Below are 22,668 nucleotides of genomic sequence, written 5' to 3'. Positions count from 1 at the left end.
AAAAAAAAAATATACGATTCATTAATTATTCCAATTAAAGACCGACATAACAGACTGTGCTTTTCGTGTGACGCACGAGAACTTCGAGAACACCTTTATTTGGTAATTGCAATTAAAGCACATAATTACACAAGAGGCCAACAATTTTGGGAAAAGGTATCCCAAAAGAGGCGCCTTTTTCACCGAAACCTGAAATGTCAGCAGTTCTTCATTTTCCCAGGGAAGCGGGTAAACTTTGTAGGTGTTTAGCATAATGTCTCAAAAGAGTTACAAACGATATTTTTTGTAGTTTTATAAGTATTTCAAAGGCTCACACTTCAAAGCATTCCGACTCATGCAGGCTTACGCACTCCACATGAAAAAAAAAATACTTAGTGAATGATGTAGTGTTTCTGTAAACCCGTGAAAAAAAGGCATATCACGCTTCTTGCGCTTCTAGTCGCATTAACTGCTTTGCTGCAATAAACTATGGAGGATACAATATTTCAGACAGGGTATATATGGCGCATTTTCGCGAAAATGTTCCTCGCTCCACATTTGTTTAGAAAAAGTTTTTTTTTTTTTAGCTAGAGGCAGCCCTTGTGAAATTGCTCTGGAAGCAATTATTCAACAATGTTCACTGCATGCTATCTTACTCATTCCCCGTAACGAATAAGGAAATACTTGAGCATTTTCACCAAATGCTGCATCAGCAATTTCAGCCGTTGAGTCATGGAGCAATACCAATACGATATTTCTGCCATACTTCGCGACTTTTAGTGTAAGAATGTATTATTTTAATTGAGAGACAAGGGTTTCAGTTTCCGCTTAAAATATATCAGCGTTTCGTTAGACGGTAAATGCGAGAAACCGCGCTCTTCGACACCTGGCGACACACACACTGACACTCATAGTAGGCTCCGGCGCAGCAATTACTGGCTTTGTATGCCATGCTAACCCCGCCTGCTGCAGTACCACCACCACCACGAGCACACACAGAACAAAATGGACAATGTTGCCTTGAAGTTGTTTTGAAGCCGCGGTTGTTTTACGGAGACTGTCACCCGACTGACGATGTATTGACACGAGTAGCAAAATGTAGCGTTGCCCTAAAAGTCGTTAGACTACGGTATAACTGTATGCGGGAGCGACATGTTGCACGACGTAGCACGCTTGGCAACTCCTGCGGCACAGTAGTAAACGGGCCCTCGCAGCTACCAGGCATCTGACAACACTATCATCATGAGCACCGACAGTGCTGTAGGAGGCGCCACACTAGAAACTAGGAAGCTTACCAGCAAATATGCGGCTCGTATATTAAGCAACATAGCAACACAGAACGTTAAAGTCAAAGAGGCTGTGCTACTCTAGTGGGTGGAGGCAGAGTAAAAAAAAGGACAGGCTATCAGTAGCTTCCTAAGAAGTAAGAGTGTGACAGAAAGATTAGCTCTGGAGATTGTTCAGCAGGTTAGTGGTACAAGACCAAGTCTAAACGGCACTGATTAGCCCTTCGTGTCCATCGGCGACCTCGGCCAGCCGGACGCCCCAAAGTTGGTCCTGCAGGGCGAGCTGACAAGTGTTACATAATTTAGATCTGTGCAAATGCTGGCGTGGGTAGTAGCGGCTCTAAGTCGCTGGGTGGACACACATATTGATTTGAGTTTGAGGTTGGCGCCAGGCCACCGATTCTTGCTCAGTAAGTGTTAACTGGTACGCTGGGCGATTCGGGACCCTTCGAAATAAGTGAGTCGTGATCTCTGTGTAGTCATTCATGCGATCCCCTCGCGACCCTAGTGGGGACTGCTGTGTGGCTCGGTGTGCAAGTCCCCGAGCCGCGGCGTGAGCCGTCTCGTTTTCGGGGAGAGAGGAGTGGCTTTGGTGGCTTTGGTGTAGTTGAACACGTATTCGGCTTGTATGAAAGCTATTGATATTGAAATATCCGGTCCCTGCGCTATGTTAATTCGGCATGGTCGATGCGAATCGAGCTGTGTACTTTAGGGTCACTATACACATGTACTTCCACTGTACATATAACGCGGTAGGCTATGTGCTCTGCCGCGTCGACCTATAGAGGCCACGTCCTGAGACCTGTAATATTTTCTGCATAACTTCAGCAGGTTATTGCCGTCTTTATTTGTTGTGTTTGGTATGCATGTTCCTAAGTATAAGGGCTATCATTACAACCGTAACGATGTCGTGCGAAAGGTTACCTTTGTGCGGTACTGTGGTGGGTCGTTTATGTCGAATTTGCTGAGCACATATCGGCACTTAGGGCTTTGTGTGAGTCTCGTATTGTGCTATCTTTCGAGCTTCTAGGGGTTCTTCGAGTGTGTTGTGCATATGTAAGGCTAGGAGTATGCCGTGTTCCGTGCATATGGGAAGTCCTATAGCTTGTTGTAAGCCCGCCGTTTTGGTGCGTTCGATATTGATCTTCTCTAAGACTCGGAAGTTTATGTTTAGGCTTACGCACACTGCGCGGCTAATAAGGAATGCCTGGACGGTACGTTCCAAGTTGGCTTCTTTCATGCCTTCATGCCGGAGTGACGATCCTCGACATGAGCTTCATTGTTTGTTGGGCACAGTTTAGTATTTTGATGGTTTCCCCTGTCCATGCGCTTTCCTGTGCACGAAGTCCTAGGAATCTGATGCTCTCGACAACGGGTATGGGGCTGCCGTCTGTTGGCGTTAAGTGTAACGTTTCATTTGTCCGTGTACCTGCTGCTGGCCCAATGCGTCATGTGGTAGAGCACCATCTCCCATTTCTGCGGTGAACTTCGTAGCCCTATGCTCACGCACAGTTTCCAACTTTGCGTATGGCTGCTTGTAGAGTTTATTTATTTATTTGTTTATTTTTACAATACTGCCGCTCCCAGCCGAAAGCCTAGCAGACGGACATGAGCCCTTTCTTTTGCGTACATAAATACACGTGCGAGCTACACAAAGAATGAAAAAGCAACGATATTCAATAAAATACAAAAGATAAGGTAGGTAAGGTCTACAATAGAACAGTTCACAACGCAGAATATTTTGAACAGCCGGGGCACATCATAGACAAAGGAAAAACGCGAAATATTTGGGAACAAACATGTGTATACAATTTTTTTCTAAGTACTGTCAGTTTAACATAAAGAGAATAGGGAACAAACACTAGAAGTCGTTTATAATATCTTGTCGTGGGCTCTAACTGTCAAATGAACAGCGATAAAGAGTTTGTCGCTGTTGATGACGAGTTAAATTGATTCCATTCTCTGATTACCCGAGGAAAGAATGAGTACCGGAAAACGCCATTAGAAAAGGAATACTTGGTTAGCGTATGCTCGTGTTGATGCCATGTTATTATAGATTGCGAATATGAAATGTACTGGGTGACATCAATTTTATACTGACGGGGTAGAATATAAGACAGGAATTTTAGTGGACCTTGTTTTGCTGTCGTCGATAATGTGTTGAGGCCTGAGGAAGCTAAGAGACGTGAAGGTGATTCAGTAGAACTATACTTGCTTTGAATAAACCTTGCGGCGTTTCTATGTACGGCTTCAAGTTTAGTTATGATAGTTGCTGTGTAAGGAAACCACATTGTGTTATCGTATTCTAAAATAGGTCTCATAAATTTTTTCTAGGCCATAAGCTTAATGTTCGTTGAAGCGATCTTTAGGCGTCTGTTGATATAAAATAGCTTTCGCAGTGTAGTAGTTGTAGTATTGGTTATGTGTGTTTCCCAATTGAGGTCTGATGTCAGCGTTGACCGTAAATATTTCTGTTGCTCAACCGTCGAAAGAGGCGGGCCATTAACTATATAGGTGAAATGAGAGGTTTGCTTTTTTCTTGTTACTGTCATTGCCACTGATTTAATGACGTTAATAGACATTTGCCATTGGGAGCATCGCTCGGCTAGCGTGTTAAGGGGATCAGAAATATCGAGATGGTCGTTATGGCTGTTAATTTCTTTATGTATCGCGCAATCATCCGCGAAGAGTTTGATTTTGCAGGCTATGTTATTGCTATATATTTGATAAAGATCGCAAGTCAGAACAGCCCGAGTACCGGGCCTTGCGGTACTCAGGATGGGACAGGAACGGCATCAGATGGCATATGGTCAAACGTAACAAGTTGTGAGCGGTGTGTTAGAAAAGCTGTTATCCAAGCCGAAACTTCTGCCTTGCCGATTGCTTGCCTCACTTTTGCAATTAGCTTAGTGTGGCTCACGCAATCAAAAGGTTTAGATAAATCAAGTAAAATCATGGCAATTTGAGAGCGACTACTAACACTAAGAGCAAGGTCATGAACTACCTCTGTTAGTTGAGTGATGGTTGATAAGCCAAATCGAAAACCGTGCTGGTGAGGCGATAGGATGTTTTTGCGTTCTAAAAACACTGTCATGTGTTTTAGAATGATGTGTTCTTATATTTTGCATGAAGTGCTGGTGATAGATACGGGGCTGAAATTGGCAACATTATTTTTGTCTCCTTTCTTGTGGACGGTATTATTTTAGCCTTTTTCACTCGTGTGGTAGATTAGTAGTTGCTATTGACGTACAAAAATCTGTCCCAGATATCTACTGCACCACTCAGCATATTTTTTTTAGGAATTCGTTTGCAATTTCGTCAGGGCTGTTTGCTTTCTTAGGGTCAATGTTGAGGAGAAGATTGTGGATTCCGGCGTCCGTTATTATTAAGGGACCAAGCACTGAGGTACTGGATGGTGGAAGAGGGGGAAGTGTGCCATTGTCTTTCGTGAAGACTGACTTGAAGAAATCGTTATATTTAAATGCCGTTGCACTTTTTTCTTCTTCAGTTAGTTTGGTTGTTGTCTGCTCGGTACTGCTCAGATGTTTCCAGAATCTTTGTGGGTTATTTCTTAAGAAGCTAGCAAGAGTGACACTGTACTAGTATTGTTCGAATCTTTTAGTTTCTGCTTGAAATGTATAACTGCACGTTTTAACTTCAAGGTTGTAGATGGCTTTGGGTTATTCTTGTTTGCCTTACGAAGCCGATTTTCGCGCCGTTTAGTATGGGTGACGTCGCGTGTGATCCATGGATTCTTAAGGTGCTGTTCTTTCTTTTGCATTAGAATATAATTAGTAATACAGTGCAGGACAATGCTCTTAAAATGTAGCCACAATGCATCTACATATGCAGATTCCTGAGGTGCTTTTTCCAAAAAGGAATCGAATTCATGCGACAGATAAGTTAGTATGCTGGCGTCATCTGCTTTATGAAAGTTAAAAAAAAGCCTTTTACTGTAGACAGTCTAGTAATACAATGATGAATCTGGTGTGTGCACATTTGTATACTGTGATCAAATATTCCCTCAATAATGTCCATTTTTACTTGTAGAAAAATGGTTGCTTAGAAATATGAGGTCGAGAATATATTTCGTTGAGCCTTGAATGCGAGTAGGACGAGTGAGAATTTGATGTAGGTTAAAATTTAGCATTAGGTCTGTTAGCACTTCTGAGGCTTCTGATGTGGGATGCATTGTGGGCCAGTCTATGTCGGCAATGTTAAAGTAGCCCGCAAGATTAATCCTGGATTGATGGACATGACGCTGCATATATTCTTCAATTGCTGAAAGGTATGCACTTTCAGAGGAAGGGCTCCGATAAACGCAAACGGTTACAACTGACGTCCCGTCGCACAAACGTTTGCAGAAAATGGCTTCAGCGTTTTCCACCTCGGGAAGAAGAACAAAGCGAAGACACTTTTTATTCGTAAGGCCACTCCTCCACCACGGGAAGGTCGGTCTTTTCTGATGATTGTGTAGTTTGGCGGAACAATCTCGTGGTCGAATATAGCGGGTGATAGCCATATTTCCGTGATGGCCACAATATCGGGCTAGTAGTTGAGTAGAAGGTTTTCCGAGGCTTCTGTTTTATTTAGGACACTGCGGGCGTTTACATTTATCAATGTTAATGTTTTGATTACGTGATGCGCCGCTTGTGCGGCTTGTGCGGCTCAACGGGTTATTCGGCGGTATCTTTCTGTGTAGTTTTTTTTGCATCGGTACCTTGTCCTTCCTCTCTTCGTCCCAAATATGTGCGCGTTTGTTAATGTAAAGGTTGTAAAAAGAAAGTGATACTTTTTCCTTTTTTTTCACGGTCTCATTTTGTACTATCCCAAAGTTTCTTCCGTATGTATCTTATTCTTTTAGAGACTTCTTCACCAATAGAGTAGTCAGTTGTTTTTAGTTTGAAACCTCGGCTTAAGATTGCTACTTTTTCTCTGTAGTCAACTAACTTCATTAATACCGGTCGAGTTTTACCTGTGGCGCGTTTCCGCAACCTATGTATACGCTCGATGGCAACTTTTTCTAGTCCCAGGGTGTCTTCTATAATGTCTTTGTTCACAGTTTGCTCTAACGACTCGCTAGTTTCACCGTTTTTTTTTTCCTTTAGGCCATAGATAATTAGGTGAGATCACCTACTGCGGTGTTCTAGGTCGTCATTTTTTGTTGAAGGCTGTTGACAACTTCGCTCATACACGCGATTTCTTGTTGAGAGGATTCAATTCTATTTTCAAGGACTGCAAGCAGGTCAAGTTTGTTTTCTATGTCTACTAAACGTTTTTCTTTAACATCTTTGATGTCGGCTGCATTATCTTTCAGCTGTTTTGAAATTTGAGTTAAATCGAGGCCAGGGCTAGTTTCGATATCACGACCTGAGAGCACCAATCTTCTCAAGGCCAAGTGGACATCAAGAACCAGGATACAAAACGGTGGGCACGGCAGCACTAGCAAGAAAAGGTCACTTGAGCGGATGCAATATCCAAAATCCTTTCTCACCTGCACAATGAATGCAAACGGGTTGTTAGCTTGCCGCATGCTCGCAGTGCCACGGTGCCCAATGGCCGAGTTGAACCCAGGCAGGCTATTTAAAGCGGCGGAGAGCAGGGCCGCTGAACGCAGATCACGTGCCAAGGACTCGGAGCATGCTATCTTCCGGTGTTGACGGTGCAATTCCCAGGATGGGTATATCGGCGGTTCCAGCACGTGGCATCGGGCACCGAAGAGCCCCTGCGCCGCTCTGGTTTCCCCAGCTTGCGCAGTGCCTCCATCCCCGGCATGAAGCGGTAGGCCGAAGGACAGCTGTACAATGAATGCAAACGGGTTGTTAGCGTGCCGCATGCTGGCAGTACCTCCGTGTCCAGTCGTTAGCAGAGAAAGAGAGAGATAAGCGGGATGGGAAAGGGAGGGAGGTTAAAAGGAAGATATTCTTACTTCTAATGTTGTCTGGAGGGAGGCTAAGGGGAAATGAAAGACGGAAAGAACAGCCCAGAGAAAAAGCAACGTTTCTTGTAGATTGTGATGTTATCCACGTACAGGATATGCTGTGACGCTTCGATGGTATTTAGTTCTGTCATTAGGCTTAAGATCACTGCACTGAACAAAAAGGAAGGGCGATCTCCTGTGGCGTGCCCCTGCTATAGAATTCTGTGTTTTGTGTTCTGAGGTCGCCTTTGGTGATGTCAAAGACGGCGCCAAATAAAACTATAAACGAAGGAAGGAGACATGAGACAACCACATAGGCTCGTGTCTCCTTCCTTCGTCTATTGTTTTATTTGATGCCGTCTTTGTAATCATGCATAACCAACTCGCCCACCAGTACGAGTTTGGTGATGTGCACGATGTGGACCGAGACAAAGTCCTTAACGTACACGTATGCTCCTTCTCCCATTCCTAAGCTGTGTTGGTTCTCCGAAATAGCTTTATTCGATGCTGTCAAAAGCCTTCATTAAGCCCAAGGATGTTTTGGTATCAGCTGTGTGAGATCCTAAAACAATCGTTTGGTGTTGAAGTTGTAGCATAATTTCTTGTGCGGAGAATTTAGGCCCGAACCGAAAGTTATTTCTGTTTGTATTTCTTTGCAACAAGTGCCGAGCGCTTGCCTAAGTCGGCGGCAAGCGCTCGGCACACGCTTACGCTTGTCTTTGGTGCAGTACTTGCTGGAAGCATCTCTCCGAGTTGTGAGCGGCGCGGAACGTGCTTCAACCATCCTGGAGGCCCTCGCCTAGCTTCTCTCGTCAGGAGCTAATCACTGGCTGCAAGATGGCGCACTGGTCAGGACGCCTGCGCCTGTGCATCTGCATCGTCCAGGAGGATAAAGTCTCGTCCGCGCAGCAGCTTCTTCGCAGTCGGCGGCAAGCGCTCGGCACAAGCTTACGCTTGTCTTTGGTGCAGGTGAGGCGCAGTATTCACAGTTTTTGTTTTTCACAATAGTTTCATGCTTGCCGCCGACTGCTGCCTTTCTGATTTGTGTGGTGGCAATGGAACCGAACTGTGGTTCATGTAGGAAAGTGCTGCCGGCTGAGGGCAAATTTCTAACCTGCGTAGAATGTCAACAGGGTTTTCACTTTGGAAAAAAATGTGCTGGCGTCGCTGAGAGTGCCATGTCGGGCAAGGGAGCAGATAAGCGAGACAGTTGGCGATGCCGTGCTTGTCTAGCGGACAACCAGGCATCGACGGAAGATGAATTAGTGCCTGTTTCGGCATCAGTCTCTGAATTAGCAGCAAAGATACAAGCCTTACTTCCGCTGAAAGACGCCATCAGCTCCCTTGTCCTAAAACTAGACGAGCTTCTGAATCTGAGAACTACGGTGGATGCACTTCACAAATCGGCGCAGAACGTCGAATCTTGTATTGCTTTCCTGTCGGAAGGGTATGAAGAGGTGCGCGCCTCGTACGCAAAGCGCCAGGTCACGATTGAAAAATTGGAGACAGAAGTAATAACACTGCGCTCTGTTGCCTCTAAACAGTCAGAGGAAATTGGACAACTGCGAAAGGAGGCGATTGAGGTAGAGCAGTACAGAAGGTTGCCGAAATTGGAAATTCACGGTTTAACGCAGAAACATAGGGAAGTACTTTTTTCACTAATTGGTGACTTGGCACAAAAGCTGGAAGTGCCTTTTGATGATTCTGATGTGGAAGCCATCGATCGAATGCCAGCGAAGCGTAAACGGGTACCTGTCATGCTGTTTAGGTTTGTGAGTAGAATTTTAAAAAAGAAATGGATGAGTTCACATGCGAAATTACGGCCCCTAGTTGAAAGCAAAGATATCCCTCCCTTGTTTTTCTGCGACAATCTAACGGGCTTTAACAAACAGTTGTTTTGGGTTGCGTGGCAAAAGGGAAAAGAAATAGAGTACAAATTTGTGGGGTCAAGAAATGGAAAAATTTTTGTCAGGAGATCATAAGGCACACCTCTAATACGTAGCAATGGTTTTGCCGACCTTGATAGGCTTGTTTGGCAATGAACACTGTCTTTCACGAACGCAACGATTTAGCTGCCTTCTGCAGCTTATCGCTTCAAGGGGACAGAGCTTTTTCGGCTGTACACATGAACATTCGTAGCATTCGTCGTCACTGGAACGAGTTTCTTGCTCTTTTCCATAACACTGACCACATACTAGATGTAATCGTCCTAACGAAAATCAACATTCATGCCGATTTGGTTCCCCTATTTCCGCTTAAGCAATATTCCAGCTATTCTTTCACACGACAGATAGGGGGCGGAGGCGACATCATGGTGTTTGTGCATGAAAGGTTAAATGTTTTATCGCTCGCCACAAAATTCATCTCTGCCGAATGTGTTGCGCTAAAAATGTTAGTGCCTGATGACGATATCAGCCTAGTTTCTATTTGCAGGCCTCCCTCAGAAAATGCCAATTTTTTTTAACACAATAAAATGATCTTCTTCACTCCTTATCACCAAATAATCTACTTTGTCTGATTGGGGACATTAATATTGACACTCTATCGCCATCAAGGCCTGTGGTTTGCGAGTACCTTAACATTCTGTCAAAATGGGGAGTCAGTGCAACCATTAGTTCCTACACGCGAGAGGAATACTTTGGAAGCGAAATGGTGTCATCTTGCCTTGACCATGTGAATGTAAGATCCCCATTGGCTAGCACCGTTTCAGCGGTAGTAAAGTGTAAACTGGACGATCATTATATCGTAGGTTGTCATCTTGCGTTTCAAGTTCCCTTTAGATCCCGCCCTAACCTTCATCGCCTAAGCATCCTTGATGTCGCTAAATTTGAGTCTTGTGGCCAATTATGACTGGACCAAATTTTTACGTAATATGACGACGCCCACCGCTTATACACGTTTTGGTGATGCCATCCGTTATTTAAAAATTTCCGCCCTGAAAACAATCACCGTGAAAAAACGCAACCCCAAACTTCCATGGCTAACGTGCGATATACTGACGGCTATTAAAGAAAAAGATGCCCGTTGGTCACGTTGTAAGCGTTGCCCAAACAATCCACACCTTAGGGATCTTTACAGATCACTCCAGAACAGGGTAAATGCCATGATTCAGTCGGCAAGGCGTCAGTATTACACTAAGATTTTTATGAAAGCAAACACTCCCCCAAAAAGACATGGTCAGCTATTAATGAAGTATTCGGACGAAACACCAATCAACATTTAGAAGATGTATTCGCAAAACATTTCAGCAACCTTACGTCAGCCGTTCAATAATTTCATTACTCTTTTTCTATAGTGTGTTCACATCTTCAGCCTTTTGCTCCAGGTGCGTCTAGCACTGTTCCTAATACTGTACGATCGGCATTCTTGCCACCGGTTACTGCAGGAGACTTGCACAGCATCTTATTTAGCTTTAGACAGAAGAAACCACCTGCTATAGATGGTACCTCCATACATGATACTCAACGTAATTTTCCTGTGCTTGAATCCGTCCTTCTCTTCATTATTAATGGGTATAGGGATCATTGCGTTATTCCCGACGATTTAAAAGTGGCTGTGGTTAAGCCGCTCTATAAGAGTGGTTCTCATAGCAAAGTAGAGAACTACAGACCGATTTGCATTATGCCTGCAATCAGTCAAATAATTGAAAAACACCTGCTCGTAACGATGACAAATTTCCTGAATAAAAATTATGTGCTGTCACAAGCACAGTTTGGTTTCATCCACGGAAAAAGCACTATTTCACTACTAGAAGAATTTACGGACACCATCTATTCAGCTTTTGATAATAATGTATTAGTATGTGCTCTTTTTTTAGAGGCAAGTAAGGCTTTCGATTCAGTTATTCACGCATTACTTCTTGATAAGCTAGAAATAATTGGCTTCAGGGGCCCATTTATAAAGTTATTGTCTAGTTATTTTAGCAATCACTCTCAGGTGGTGCGCATACGTGAATATTCCAGTACAAAAATAATGTTAAAATCCGGTGTTCCCCAGGGGTCTGTTTTGTCTCCACTTTTTTTTAACCTATACGTCAATGATTTGCCTCAATTTGTATCAAAATGCCGCATATTCCAGTACGCCGACGACACTGTCCTTCTATCAACTCATGCATCATTTAGTACATGTATTTGTAACCTTCAAGCAGATGCCACGTCTGTAATGGATTGGTGTACAAGTAACGGAGTTGGAATTAATAGACAAAAGACTAAACTAATTTGCTTTCATAATCCCCATAAAAAATTGATCGTCCTGTGCCATCTTTTGTTCACGACTCTAATTGTATAAACTGCAAATGCATACTATTAGAGTTCGCAACTAATGCAAAATATTTAGGCATCATGTTGGATTCTCATATGACATGGAACACTCATTTTACAGCTATTAGCAAAAAGCTACGTTCAGTATCCTGTTTTCTGTATAACTCTAGATACCTGCTCCCGTTTTCTGTCCAGAAAGTCATTGTTCACGCACTTGTGTACAGTTATCTTAGATACGGAATTACGATACTTTATCACTGTTCATTTACATGGCGCACGAAATTGAATTCTATTCTGAAATCTGTTCTTCGCAAGGTTGCATACAATGAGACCATTCCCCCTAATAATTATCTATTTTCCTTTTTGCAGTTACCCTCATTTGAAGCATTATTTTTTCAAACTGTGGTGATAAAACATTTTTGCAACAGTGATTTTCTTTTTCCATTGATTCCTGCCAGACCACTGAGACACCATAATACGTTCACTACCCCGCGGTGTTATACCTGTTTTGGCCGTTATACCAGAAAATATTATGTTCCTAACGTTTTTAATTCCTTACCCACTGAACTGTACTTTATCTCATCAAAACGGACACTCAAACTGTACCTCAAAACTAATTATTCTTCAGTTTAGTTGTCGTTCGTTAGAGCCCGTCCCATAGTTTCGATTAGTTTCGCTTGGTCTAGATTGGTGTGTATCCTTGTCTGTTTCACTTTGTATCTTTTCTAGCTTGCGTTTGCTCGTAGCTAACGTTTTGTTTGTGGTACTTTGCTTTTGTGTTGTAGCCTCCTTTTTCGTTGTAGCTTGTTTTTTGTTTTGTAAGTTGATTCAGTTTATATCTTGCTAACCTTTATTATTTTTATTTTTTTGAGTACTTTTCGCTCACTGCCGAGTACAGACCGACAAGCTTCCAATGCTTGGGCTGACCGGTTTTTGAGTGTGTAATATTTTCATGAAATAACGGATATTATTATTATTATTATTATTATTATTATTCCGTGCCTGAGTGGGAATTATATTGTTAAGATTATGTCTGTGCGTAGTATTCCAATTCTCCCAGTTTAGAAGATGTGCCAGATGGTTCCACGTTGCAGCCACAGCAAACTTTGATATCGGCACATATCGCAATATCCTACTTGTAGACGGGGAGGTTGCAAGGCTTGATCCAGTTGGAACAAATTCTCTGAATGAAGGCACTCTCGAGCATTAGTTCCCGTATTTGGCGGAGAAACGCATTGTCGTTTCAGTTGCTTTGGAACGACAGTGCATTTTGCCGCAAGCTTGACCGCACATCTCTCGTGAATGGTGTCATCCACAAAATTCTTTTCGCGTCGATATACCTTTGTGAGGATTTGGAAAATTCCACGCGCCATTGCGCGGGCGCATTCACCTGTTCGGCCGTCCCTACGCCTCACCCCTTTTTACTCTGAACCTGTCGTCAGCGGCGGCGCCCCAATCCCCATGGTTTGTGGGGAGGGTGGGGTTACGACATCACGAGGCGGCCCCTGGCGGCTACTCTCGTTGCGGTACCGTGCCTCTTGTCGCTTGGGACGGCACCGGGTAGTGTTTCTACAATTGCTAGTAGGTACAACGGTGCGTGGCGCCTTTCACGCGCTCGATGTTTCTGCGCAGGCGCGAGTAAGAGCAGGTGCGAGTGAGAAAACCTGGGGGCCTTTGCCCCTTCACTATGTGAGTCTGCCTAGGCACAACGGCACAGGTTTCTAATGCAAGTTACATGCGTTTGTCCCCTAACGAAGCCGGCATTGCGGAGTGCGGTCCACATTGTTTTACACTCCACCGCTGGTGGCCTACGCCCCGTTTGGTGATCGCTGTGTCTGAAGGGGCAAGGTTCTGAGTGGTGCTGTATAAGTCGCGGATCGTTTTTTTTAGTCGCCACGATAGAGTGAAATATTTAAAAGCACTGCTCCAGGAGGATATAAGGAACCGGCAAACGGCGGGCTCAGGAGAGCACTTGAGGTTATAGTAAAGCAGGCATCGCAGGATCTCCGGGGAATCCAATAGGTAGCGGGGGCATCAAAGCTGGAAGCAGGGTGGCCCGTGGGTTTGGGTTGCGGAGGCCAGGGGAGTGCCAGGGGAGTACAAGAACCGCTGACCGCTATCGCGAACAGCAAATTTTTTATGCGTACACCCTCTGGTACGCGTAGGCCTCTGCGCGCCCGAACCCACGCAGCAGTTCGTGTTCTAGCTTTGAGGTCCCCGTTGCCTCTTCAGTTTCCTGGAGGCACCGCCAATAATGCGAAATATTTACACACTGTTTTAACAAGTAAGAAGCACGATTCAATAATTATAATTGCGTCGAGCCGCCAACTTTCGATGCTAAGTTCAGCACTACCGCGTCCCGCGACTCCTGCCGGCACGCTTAGGGACAAGCGCTTACCACACGCGCTAAAAACTCCTCCGTAGTGCCTAGGCAGAGTCGTATAACGAAGGAGCAAAAGTCCCCACATTTCCTCTCTCGCAACCGCTCTTACTCGTGCATGGGTGCAAACGTCCATCGCCTCCACAAGTGTCACGCCCCGCTGTACCTACAAGCAATTGGAACTACGCCACCGGGTACTCATATGTTTTTTTCTCGTCCACCGACAGCTTTGTGACTTGCGACGTTTCTCTTGTACTGACGCTAAGCCGATGAACGGATGCCTAGTGCTCCCGCGATGTCGTATCACGCCGAGCCGCGCATATCGGAGGCCCAAGCCTAAGGAGATTGCCTGTGCTCTCGCGAATTGGCCCATCGGTTATCGCGAGAGCAAGTAGCATAGCCGCCGGGACATTTCCCAGTGCCGTGTCCCAGCTTGAGGCTGTGCTCTCGCAGCGACGTGCTGTAGCCGCCCCTGACTCTATTTTTCGGCCTTGATGCAGGAACCCTTAGGTACCCCGCCCCCCGCGACCGGGCGTTTGTGCAGTGTCGGGTGCCGGCTGATACGATAAACGGTATCAGCCAACTGAGAGCAATACTGTGCTCTTGCGTGCGACGCTCGGTAGTGCCTTGCGGCCCTAGCTCGGAAACGGCTGACGCGGCCCTTTGGCTCGCTAAGCTCGAGCCCGCGGTGGTGGGTACTCCGGTGGGACTGGTGGTCGGTCTCACAGGAGAGCCCGTGTCATGAGGTCAGAAAAATAAAAAAAAAAGTTGAAGAATTGTGCAGGGCACACAAATCGCAATAATGTAATGCCACCTCATCAAACAGTGCGCAGCAACCGCACCATGCAGAGGAAGGAATTGTTGCGATTGGTCTATCCGGCCTATTTTCGATCAAGCATTGTATTCGTAGAACGGCAAAAATGTAACTTCAAGAGAAGTCAGAATAGTGGAAGAACTTGTCATAAGGCATAAATGGTCCGTAAGTGAGGCTTCGCTGTCGTTGTCAGCAAAATTGTGCGATTTCCTATCGCGAAATGAATGACACGTGCAACTTAATATTTCTTCTTGTTCAGTGGAATAAAATTTTCCTTATCTGGTTTCTCTTGTCTACTGCTGTATTTTTGGCGCTTAGGCCATTAACAACTATTGACAGGCAGGTAAAGGTAAATTGAATGTTCAGTGCTGTGCTTGACCATTCTTTCGCTCGTGGCATATGCTGTTGTAGAACATCGGTTAAAGTTATACCGCCACGCTCTTCAGTGACAAAACCTGAAACAGACAGGCCTAGGTAAAAAAAGTTATACATGCGTTCATTATACATTAGTTATAACGCGGTATGATACGTAGGTCTGTTAACGCTGTGAACAGGAGTTGATGGCGTTTACTTGCATTTCGCTATTTCCGTCTAGCTATACAATAGCATCAACCACCGCAGTGATGCAGTCCCTGTGGCCTTAAGCTTCCGAGCCGATGGTCGCAGGTTCGATACCCGGCAGCGGTAACTGCGTTTCGATGGAGACGAAATGCAGAAACGCTTATGTACCTAAATCGAGGTGCACGTTATAGAACTCTGGGTGGCGAAATATGAATGCGAAATCCTCCGCAGTTGTGTCTGTCATAGCCACAGTTAAACCTCATGAATGAACCATTAAATCTCATGAATGAAGCCGATCATGTTGACTTTAAGAAGGCGGAACGGTTTCGAATTTCCCATTGATAAAACCTTATGGCTGACATTGTGTTAGGCGTCATGGTAACACTAACGTGTTCCCTGCGGCAGCGCTTTTCGAAGTCTCGATTCCTGTGCGTGATGTACCCACCGGTGAGTCACCGTTTGAAACTGAGACCTCTGTCACCATCTGGCAACATCTCTGTGCCTCGTGTTCACTCGTGGCTCAGAGATGGTGCCACGAGGCTTCAGATCAGAACCAAGAAATTTTCCTGTCCCTTGAATTCTAGCCAAAAATGGCGCTTCCGCCCAATAGGAACTAAGCCAGACACAGCCGCACAGGAGTAACAGTTGCCGTAACCTTTGACCTACGTCACAGCCGTGACCTACGTCAGAGTGAATGTTTTATTTAGAAGAAATTTCCGTGCTTTTGGCCATGTTTCCATTTCTTTTCGAAGAAAAAAAGTGCCGGCTACTTCTACAGAAATATTTACAGATGGCCCACACTGTACTAAGTGATGGTAGTATGTCCGAGAGTGCGGTAATTCCATTAATATGGTGCTAATGCGTGGCCTCAAGCACCGAGGTTTGTGTCAATCGAAAGTTAAAGATTTGACAATATGTAGCTCTGGTGCGAGGTCCAGTGTTTCAGTATGTATCACACAAAACCCAGCACTGCAGTTAAGTATCATGCGATCACTGCCATTATTAGCGTCGATTTTAATTTCCGACCTAAGACTAGCTGAAAATATGCAAGTCTGTGAAGCTCTTGAGTTGTTTATGGCAAGCCAAATCACTCACCGAAACAAATGTAAAGATGTAGACCATTTATGAGAACTACTCTATATTCAGTGCATTTTCTGATCGCGTTTACAGCCTGCAGGATAGAAAGAAAGAAAGGATGACACAGAAGCCTTGCCTATAAATACATGACTTTTTCCGCGCACACTTTATCGAACGATACGCAATTGGACTTCAAAGGAACAAACTTTCTCAAAAAATAGCCTTCGTTACTGATCAACTGTTAATAAAAAATGGCTGTGGCTTAGCTAAGGTTAAGCCCAGGATGCGAAGCATACTAGCCTTTATTTTAGTTGTTGAACCACTGTTTAGCCTGGTGAACTGCTGTTGCTTGGCTATATTTGGTTCGGCTAGTAGAAGAAACAACTCATAGGTTACTCTGCTTCGCCTTCAAGAGAGGAACGCGACAGCGTTCCCGTCGACCCGCCAAGGGGTGTAAGACAATGGGCTACGGCGCAGCGACTACGCGCCCCGCATTGGAATCGGTGAGCGTCGAGCAACGCAGCGTTCGGCGCGGCAACGAAATGTGCGCCTGAGCAAGCGACGCACGCCTGACCCTTAGAAACAGCTCGTTTCTAAGGCAACACCGCATTCACTAGAAGCGCTTTTGTACCGCTTCGAAGCATCGTACTCGTGGCTCAGTGGCAGCGTCTTCGTCTCACACTCCGGAGACCTTGGTTCGATTCCCACCCAGCCCATCTTGCAAGAGTTGCCGCGACGCCGCGAGCGACGGCGCGAGTTGGAGCACCGTTTCTCCTCTGTCGTGACGTCACGGTGTCACGTGGTATTGAAGGCGACACCGCCGCGCCTGAGGAGCTGGGTTGAGCTCTAGTAATATGCTTCGCATAAAACCGTGAAAACCCAACGTGTAATGCTTTTTTTCCCATTGTAGTCACATCAGCTGCTTTGCTGTGAAACGCAGGTTGATACATTAACTAACAAGTGAGCAGTAGTAGTACGTGTATATACCGCGCATCGAACTGAGAGCGCAGCGTGACGTTCCTGCTTAGGAACCGATGCCTCCGCAATTCTTAGTGCGCTCTACGTTACACATCCGCCGCAACGTCTCTGGCAGTAGCTGAGAATTTTGTTCAAGCACTACATCAACAATTTCAGAGAATGACACAGGCGGCAAAACTAAGAGACGTTTTCTGCCAGGCCATGTAACTTTTAGTGTAAGGGCATATTGCTGTAATCAAGAAGCATGTGGTGTGCTAAATATATATCAGTCTTCTGTTCGACGGGTGATATGTACTGCCACACAAATGACAAAACGGACAATGTGCCATTGGTATTATGATGGAATTGTTTCAGTGAGAGTCCCGCCCGACTGGTTGAGTACTGACACCAATTTCAAAGTCTAGAATTGCGCTATAATGCTTGGACGATGTTATAATGCGGGTGAGACATGTTGGGTGAAGCATCGCGCCTATCAACTGGTGTTAGCAGAGGGAACAGAACCCCGGCGAACAGAACACCAGCTGCACGAGACGCTCCAGTGGCGCAGCAGGCGTCGCCCTAGGAACCAGGAAGCCCACCAGCCAGAACGCTGCTGCTATAGTAAGCAACACAGCGACAGAGAACGTTACCCTCAAAGTGAGAGTGGCTGTGGAAATCTAGCTGGAGGCACTGCTAAATAAAAAGGCAATGGATAACTAACTAATAAATAATAATGAAACCAGGAGAGAAACATCCTCTCATAACTCGAGGAGCAGCTCTTTTCGAAGGAAACTCAGGATGTCCTTGAAAGAGCAGTTATAAAGCGAGGTACACCAACAAGGAAGAAGCTTGGGTTTGCTGCGGTAATGCTAGAGAAACGATTCAGTATATCATATTATAATGCGAAGATATCTACCCTGTTGTAAGTTTAGGCTCGGTTGGCATGCTTCGAGGTCTGGGTTTTAGGCATAGCAGCGGGAAAGTAAAGGTATCGAAGAAATATTCAAAATATAGTCAAAATATTAAAAATATTGTAAATTTTGAAAATATCGTAAAATATCAAAATATTGAAGGTGAAACTGACTTAACGCTTTTCCTCTTTCGTGAAGCATTTGATACGGTTTCTGACAACCAACTGTGTTATTAATACCAATTGGTACTTCAATACTCTAAGCTAATATCCTGGATGTAATGATTTATTACGGACCACCAGCAATTTCAGTCTTTTGACCTGCATTACTCGGTGAAAGTTTCAGTTACTCTGGTACCCTATAGGGATTGGTACTTGGACCGCTCCCCCCTTTTTTTCTTTTTGTCTTTAAAAATGATATTGTTGACCACATCCCAACTAAAATTAAACCGTACTCAGATGACTCCGTCTTATATTCCGGGGTTAAAAGCACATGTGACCAGCTGCTCTTCAGTCAAGCGTTTCAAAAGTTAGCGTAATGGTGCGAAAATTGGCAAACGTTTTCATTTTTGAAAGAACAGTAACAATGAAAATTACTCGTAAGAAACTCTCCTCATATTTTAAAAGGGCGTCAACAATAATTTTTTAGCGAAGTGACAGAGTAACAAGAGACCTTGGATGGAATATCCAAGTCACAGCTAAGCCACAAGGCAAACTATTTTTCCTTCGCAGGGCACTGAAGCTATCCGTTTCCACTGTCCGTCTCCTCGCGTGTAAATCTGTCATTCTGCCTAGGTTAGGTTACGCCATTATTGTCGGGCATCCATTCAAAATACCTGATATTGAAAAGGTGAATACGATGCAAAAAATAGCTGTTCGGACTACATAATATCTTTGTCTGCACATCAATAACAGACTTGTTAACCATAGCTAAGCTTGTGAAATACTTGAAAGCACAGGACATTGTCATAAGAACTGTTGCGGATAAGATACGCGGAAACAGAAACAAATTGAAGCTAAGTCAAAACCGATATAAAAGGTAGAGAGGGTACCCTTTCGCGACCCGTGAAATCTTTGTTCGTGCATATTTGACGTTAGTCTTTAGATGACTCAGCCTTTTAGGGAACATAGAAAAGTACCTATCCAGAAAAATGTCAGCTTGATGAACATAAAAAGGAGCAAATGGCATTCCTTTGATTTCCGATATGTTTGATACTGGCTTAAACGACGATGAAGAGATTATGACCCTTAAGCTTTCTTATGCAGCAAGCGCCTGCAGATTAACGGAGACCTAAAACCCTCTAAACTGTCTATCCGCTTTGGATTTATTCAAGATGTATTTCTCTGTCACACCGCAGCTATCACAGAAATCTCTATTCAAGCGTGAATATAGTTCCGCTAAAATATGAGTCTGCGAGCTTTTGTTGTGTTTCTTAATCTCTGATGGGTAAAAACATAATCAAGAAAAGTGCATTGCGCTGCCTCTCGTTTCTTAAGTTCTCCTTTGGGACACTCAACACGTCCTATGAGGGCGCTTATTAACGCCTAGTTTGAAGAAGCAGGCATTTAGTAATATTTTATCCTAGATGCGTAAAAGAATCAGCAGTACGGTGCTCTGTGAGCTTTCCACGCATACCACAAAGCTGGCGAGTTCCCGCGCTTGTTTTCACCATTGCAACACAACAACCACGCTATAAATCAAGAAGAAAAGCAAATGCACAACCTGTCCTTCCTATGCGCATCGACGGATTGACTTGGCTTAGGGAGCAACCTGCTGGCTGTGTACGTGATCACACAAATAGGAAGTTCTTAACGCGAAAAAAAACATGTCAAGAACTATTGCATAAAGTGTCGGAACACGTAAATTGTGCCTTTTCAAGTATGTTGTATTTAAGCAATATTTCAATAAATTTTACTAGGAATTGTCAGTGATTTGGAAAATGTTTGTTCTGATGATGAGAGAGAGAAAAAAAATGGCTGTGGCTTAACAAAGGTTAAGCCCAGGATGCGAAGCATACTAGCCTTTATTTTAGTTGTTGAACCACTGTTTAGCCTGGTGAACTGCGGTTGCTTGGCTATATTTGGTTCAGCTAAACGAAGAAACAACTCATGCGTTACTCTGCTTCGCTTTCAAGAGTGGAATGCGACAGCGTTCCCGTCGACCCGCCAAGGGGTGTAAGACAATGGGCTACGGCGCAGCGACTACGCGCCCCGCATTGGACGCGGTGAGCGTCGAGCAACGCAGCGTTCGGCGCGGCAACGAAATGTGCGCCTGAGCAAGCGACGCAAGCCTGAGCCTTAGAAACAGCTCGTTTCTAAGGCAACACCGCAGAGGCGCTTTTGTACCGCTTTGAAGCATCGTACTCGTGGCTCAGTGGTAGCGTCTCCGTTTCACACTCCGGAGACCCTGGTTCGATTCCCACCCAGCCCATCTTGCAAGAGTTGAGCCAAAGCCACCTAGAAACAAGCGCAGCTGCTTATACACCGCCGCGACGCCGCGAGCGACGGCGCGAGTTGAAGCCCCGTTTCTCCTCTGTCGTGACGTGCCGGTGTCACGTGGTCAGCCTTGAAGGCGACGGCGCGAGTCGGAGCCCCGTTTCTCCTCTGTCGTGACGTCACGGTGTCGCGTGGTATGGCATGGGGTCACTAAAGGTCATTGAAGGCGACACCGCCGCGCCTGAGGAGCTCGGTTGAGCTCTAGTAATATGCTTCGCATAAAAACTTTATTAATGAATGGTCCGGCAGTTTCGTTGTGGTGGCCTCAGGTTGCGGCTCGAAGTCTTTGGATTCGGGTGGCACCTTCGGCTTGCCGGACGGCCCAGAGCTGGTCTTCCAACTCTCAACTTTTGAGAGCCGGATCCCAGTGGCAGTGACTCCGATGGAAAAGGTCCCCGGCGGCCCCCTAAGCCGGGGCGGCGTCGAGAAGAAACGAGCTCGAGGCTTCCCCTACTATGATAACGGCCGCGATTACGGACGCGTCGCGAACGGAGGTGGTCTTATTACCATGGTTGTCGGCACATTCCCAGAGCATATCTCACAGCATTGCTCTCTGTCCGCAAGCTTTACAGGCATCTGTTGGATATAAACCCCGGGTAGCAGTGATGTAGGACCGCGGGTTTAAGGTAGGGGTGTGTCTGGACCAAGCGTAATGTTATGGCCTCATTCCTGTTTAACTTATCGTATGGTGGTGGGAATGAGCGTCTTTGGAGTCTGTAGTCTTGGGTGAGGTCTCTGAACGTGGTCAGGCGATCGCCCCACGCCCATTGTGATTCTTGTTGCCGCATTTCTGTTGTAAGGTCCCGATCCGGCAGATCAGATGACCTGCTTTTGGGGGCGGGGGTGGCGGCCACATAATCTGCGGCGACTCGACGTGTGAGACCTCGAGATGTGGCGTGGGCCGCCTCGTTGCCCGCGAGCGGGTCATCGGTGTGTGCCGGGGTCCAGAGGAGGAAGACCCTAGAATTTTGGGGTTGCGAGGGCGATGACGAGTCGCCGTCGTCACAACTTTGCAGTATGCGGACCGCTTCCCGCGATACGTGAGCGCGCGCGAAGCTGCGGGTTGCCTCCTGCGATTGGCTGATCAAGATCGCAGCGCTCGGCACCGTGGCCAGTGCTAGGGCTATTGCGGCTTCTTCGGCCGCCTCCGTGTGTCCCGTGGTCACTGTAGCGCTCGCGAGGCACTTATCCGTGCGGTCTACAACCGCGATCGCGTGTGCGCCTCTTTCTCCTCCATATCGCGCTGCGTCTACGTACACCGCCTCGCTGCTGTTGCCAAACTTCTTCTGAAGGTCTCTGGCTCGTTTGTTGCGTCTCGCGGCGTGGTGCGTCGGATGCATGTTTTTGGGAAGCGGCGCGATGATCAGGCGGTCGCGGACCAAGGCCAGAACCGCCATCTTTTCTCCATGCTGAGTGTGGTACGCGATGCCGAGTGACTCGAGGATGCATCGACCTGTCTTTGAATTGGATAATCGTTCGTATTTCGCAATGTCGCGCGCATCGATTAACTCGTCAAGTGCGTTGTGAAGCCGGAGCTCTAGAAACTTGTCGGTGCTCCCATTGAGTGGAACGCCGACCGCCCTCTTGAAAGCCTTTCGTATCATGCATTCGACATCCTTTTTTTCGCACCCTACCCACCTAAGGTAGCGGGAAACATACGTTATGCGGCTTATCGCGTGCTTGTTTTTTTTGTTCAGCTTGCCCCACCATTTAAGGGCTCCATCGTATTGTATAAATTTCACCATAAGTTGCATACCAGCGCGCGTAATATCTGCAAGTACAACATTTTATATGACTGATTATTTGTTTTTGCTTCTTCACGGCAGAAAAAATGACGTCAGTCGGGAGAACTTTATTAAAAATTTTCAGTGCTGTTGATATCGAGGTCGCGGGTTTGATCCAGTCAACTGCGGCCACATGTTGCTCAGCGCTAAAAGTAGGAACACTCGTGAACTTTAACATATGTTGCGTGCTAAAGCATACAGGTGATCAATGATAATCCCTAGACCCCGACTACGGCATGCATCGT

The sequence above is a fragment of the Dermacentor andersoni genome, chromosome 11 (genome assembly GCF_023375885.2).
Source record: "Dermacentor andersoni chromosome 11, qqDerAnde1_hic_scaffold, whole genome shotgun sequence".
Classification (NCBI taxonomy): Eukaryota; Metazoa; Arthropoda; class Arachnida; order Ixodida; family Ixodidae; genus Dermacentor; species Dermacentor andersoni.
This window is presented reverse-complemented; position numbering follows the sequence as displayed.